We start from the raw sequence: 4,644 nt of genomic DNA on the forward strand, positions 1-4,644 counted from the left end.
TAAATCCATTTTCCCGCCCCTCCTCTTAGGGAGGGTAATCTGCACTTGATATTTTCCTTATCTATGTGCTTCCAGGGCACGTATTGTGGTTTCGTCCCACCTCTCTCTAAGAGCGGCATCTGTGAATTTGCAGCCCTCTCCTCCGACGTCTGTCTGTACTGCCTTACCTGAATGGGTCCTCGCTCGTCTTCAAGTTCTGCACCTATGTCTACGGGTTCTATGGCGTGTGTTTGTTGTGGAATATTGGGCACCCCTGACAATCGCCCTCTGGAATAGGGACATCCCCTTGATTGCATAATCATTGCCTCTTCTCTTCTGCGCCCTGGGAGGTCCCTGAGTCTACTGTTATATGGTGCCTGGAGGGCTCCCTCCTATGCTCTGTCTTGTGCTAGTCTGTCATTCTGTCTACCCCTCTGTTCATGTGTCCTGCACTCCCAAGAGGTCCCTCAACTAGTCCTCATAAGATAGAGCTTGTTAGACCTCTCCCTCTGCTCATCACTGTGGCCATTGTCGTTGTCAGATTCGTCATCCATGTAACTACCAAAACTAGTTGAGAAGTTCAGTTTTTGTGTTGCTAGGGTTGTGTGGTACATTAAGATAGATGTCTGTTAATTTACATAGGTCCTCCTCCTCCCGCACTCCCAAACGTGCTGCGCCGTGCCCACTTTGTCCTCCGTTATCCTCACCTGTCCTTTCCTCTTCCCTTTGTTTGTCCTCCTGTTGTCTTTTCCTTGCTAGTTCTATTTTATTTTGGTCACTTACCTTCTCTAATACCTGTGTGTCTTCATCATTCATATATCGTTCCCTTGCCCACCTTTCCATCCTGAACTGCTTCAGTTGCTTCTGCTCGTACTTACGTGATTCCTGCAATAATATTTTCTTTCTCCACATAACCATTTCCATCTGCTTTTCCTCCTCCAACATCTTCTCTATTTCTTCCTTCTCCCTTACCATCTCCTCCCTTTGTCTTTCTAGCTTCACTTCCCTTTCTGCTATGTCCTTTCGTTCCTTTTCTAGTAGTACCAAATGTTCTCTCCTACTCTGCACCCGCAACTCCAGTTCATTTGCCAATTCTCGCTTCTGCATTTTATCTTCTCTTCTTAGTCTTGCTTCTTCACCTTAATGAGAATTTTCATTTTGCCCCTCTCCAAGCTCACCTATCCTTCTGCGGCACCCATGTCCCAGTTCCAAACTTACTATTGCCTTCATTGCACCCTCTGCTTCCCCCGTGGTAGCCCCCTTTAATTTTAATAGTAACTGTGCCACTATCCACTCTTCTGGTCCTATACCTGCAACCTCATTCTTTGCGCCCGCAGCCCCTCCTCGCCGGGGTCGGGCTGTCGTCCGCCTGCCCTATCCCTCATAATTGTTCCTTTTGGGAATATGGGGGAGGTTTATATGTGGGATTTGAGTATCCCTCAGCTGATTTTAATTCCCTTAATGGATAGAGGCTCTGTTTCTCTTCCGCGTCATCAGACACTACACTCGGCGGCGCAGGAGGGGGTGCAGAGGGATCCAATCCCTCCTCTTTCACTTCCCGTAAGCGCATCATCCATGGCCTGTCCTCCTGGAACATACGCCACAGTTCGAATATTTCCATGCGTTTAGCTAGTTTCTTCTCCTTGCATGAACTCTGCAAGTGGGTCAAAAGCGATTGCAGCACGTCTTTGGAGAAACTTCTGTTAGGCTGCCATGGCCTCGCTATTTTCCCTTTGGTGCTTTTAGACTATTGTATGCTGTATTTCACTATTTTATCTTTGTATGTGGGCAGGGTCTTACAGAGATGCTGCATGGGTGTTACCGCCCGCTATAAATATCCCCCATCCCACCATATGAATACATAGCAACCCTTTTACCTGACCTCTAGTTGAGGCTTTCGATGTCCGCTGTCAAGGGAGGGAAAAGGTTACAGTACACTGCTTTCCAATACTTTGCACTACGAGCTTCTGCGGTCTCTGCACCTTTACCCAGCGGGCTCCGAAGTCATCCCCGCCTTCACCAGTGCTACCGCTGCCCGCACACCACATCAGTCATGCGCAGGCACCTTACACGCACTGCCGCTTGTTCACTTTTCGTCCAAACCCAACTCCACAACACCTAGTCCTCACCTTTACACCACACTGTCCTATGCACCAACCTATGGGTGACGTCACCAAGCTAAAATTCAAACTAATAAAAAAGAATTGTGCGCACAAGATGAATGCCCGCTTTCCCCGCTCCCTGCAAATACACTAAAACCCAAAAATAACTCCACAGCTGCTTTCCCACCTCTGGATGAAGTATTCTCTTTATTTCTCGTGTTTTACTGCAACCAACACATTACCTGATGGCTGAAACGTCTCTCTCCAGGAGGATTAACCAGATAAAACACCTTCCGCAATCTAGGATACCTTCAGCTAGCCCGTACAGGGATCCATCATCTATGCCCTGAACTAAAACGTCCAACACATAGGAATACCACATATGTACATGTGTTCACAGTCACAGCCTACTGAGTCCACAACCCTTGCTCATCTCCAGAGCCCTTTGCAATGGTACTCTAACAAACACAGAAAAGGGACTTCTACCTCATCTCAATTCCCTACCACCATGCACGTGCTAAAGTCACTTCAGCACCAATATTGTTCACAAATCAAACTTCCCTCCTCCCACACACATTAAGCCTCACACATTGCCTGTTATGTGGACCACACTTACGTTCTTCTGTGTTCATCGACGCTGCTTGGCCGCTGGCTCCCCATTAAACGCTCGTCTCGACCTCTGTGCTGCGTGGACTCCTCGCCGACTGCGGGTGGGATAGATTTCTCAAGGTGGCTCCCGACGGCCTATCTCCGGTTGCGCTGTCCGGTTATCTCGCAATTCCCGCGAGAGTCCTGCAGCCTTCTGGGTCCGATGGCTAAGGAGGCAGCTTCTGGCCGGGCTGATGCCACAGCAGAGCTCGCTGGGGCCTCCAATTTGTTAGGGGCGTACCCTGGGTCCAGCCGAGCTGTTATGGGAGCCCGCGGGTGCAAACTCGTCGAAGGCCTAACTCCTTCCTTCAGCCCAATCAAGAACTCCAGGTCCACACAAGAGGCAAGGAACAATTGCAGTTTATTGCAATCAAAGCACCACAGGGATTACATACATGGAAGGACCTCCATGCATCTCTCAACGGACCCTAGCTCGTAGGCCAATTTTTATTACACCTGGCAACACAATTGGCGTCATTCTTGAGAACTGTCTCAAAAACCTATGCTGACTCGGGATAGGCCGTTGAGTAGTATGTCCCATATAGGAGCCTTTAGATGTGTGGTGTTATTGGATGAGGCAGGGTCAGGTGGTGCACTTGGCCATTACCAAAAAGTTGTTACTAGAAATATGTTACAGTGAGCAAGCCCCGTGATTGGTCGGTGAACCCCACTGTCCACCCCTCGGGACCTTGGTTATGATTGGATGAGCCACGAGCCCCCAAGCCTGGGACTAACCTTGTACCCAGCCCCCGGATCACCTGTGAATGGTGCCTAGTGCAATTATGTATCTGCAAGGTGCAACTATGTGTCAGTGTCATAACAGTGTGTAGCCCATAGCTGCAACGAGCGCGTCCTGGTTCCCAACGCAGAACTGTAGCATGTATGTAACAAGTTTGTTGCAGCTAGTATCTGGATGGCGGAACAGGTTGCTCTTCCCAGACACCAATCTTAGCAGCTTCTCAGCTCAGCCAGACCACGTGCATGGAGACCACATTTTTTAGCCCAGAATCTTGAATTAGTCTGTATTTTGTCGGAAAGAGCACCTCTCCAGCAGCTGGTATTACTTTGGATCAGAGCAAGGAATATCATTTGCAACATTACGACCTTGGTGGCGGCTTCGATCCTGCCACAATAGTTCTGCTTGCACAGCATTCTGTGAGGCTTGGGGTCCCTTTCCACGTTGAATTGGCCTGAGTTTGCATGAACGGCAGTCATATTGTCTCTGGTGCTTCTTCCTGGACGGAGGGTATGTTCTGAGCCACCCTCTTCAATACCCTCAAAGATATTCTTCCTTTCCTCGCCTTCCCCCAGAAGCTCACTGTCTCTGGCACTCTGGTTCTCTCTAGGCTGGACTAATGCAACAGCCTCTTTCTTAATCTGCCTGCTACCATTCTACGCCCTCTGCAACTCATCCAGAACAGGACTGCGGAACTTGTCTTGCCTCCAGCCCAAAGATCGTACCTCTCCAGCCCTGAAATCTCTTCATTGGCTCCCAGTGGCTCCAAGGATTAAGTTCAAGACCCTCTGCGTTGCCACATTGCCTTCTGGGGCCGAAATACCTTCAACTCTCCTTTCAGAAATACCTTCCTACTCAAGATCTTTGCTCCTCCACCTCCAACTCCCTCAGGGTCAGTCGCTTCTCCAAGCAACAAGTTGGTGGTAGATCTCTCTCTTCGCCTGGGGCCTCCCTGTGGAACAGCCTCCCTGCCTCTCTAAAACTTGAGCAGACCCATCTTCGGTTCCGGAAGCACCTCAATACCTTCCTCTTTGCTTCTGCCCTCTCTCTTCCTCTCCCTGCTGATCTCTGTCGTTTATTGCACTGGGCACCTGGCTACCCTCTGAATTCGGGCCCAGATCCCTGCCCACCCAGTTGCATACTCGCACTGCCTCCTGGCAACCCTTGCACTTGGTTCTG

The sequence above is a fragment of the Ambystoma mexicanum genome, chromosome 14 (assembly GCF_040938575.1).
Source record: "Ambystoma mexicanum isolate Mex_15411 chromosome 14, UKY_AmexF1_1, whole genome shotgun sequence".
NCBI classification, from domain to species: Eukaryota; Metazoa; Chordata; class Amphibia; order Caudata; family Ambystomatidae; genus Ambystoma; species Ambystoma mexicanum.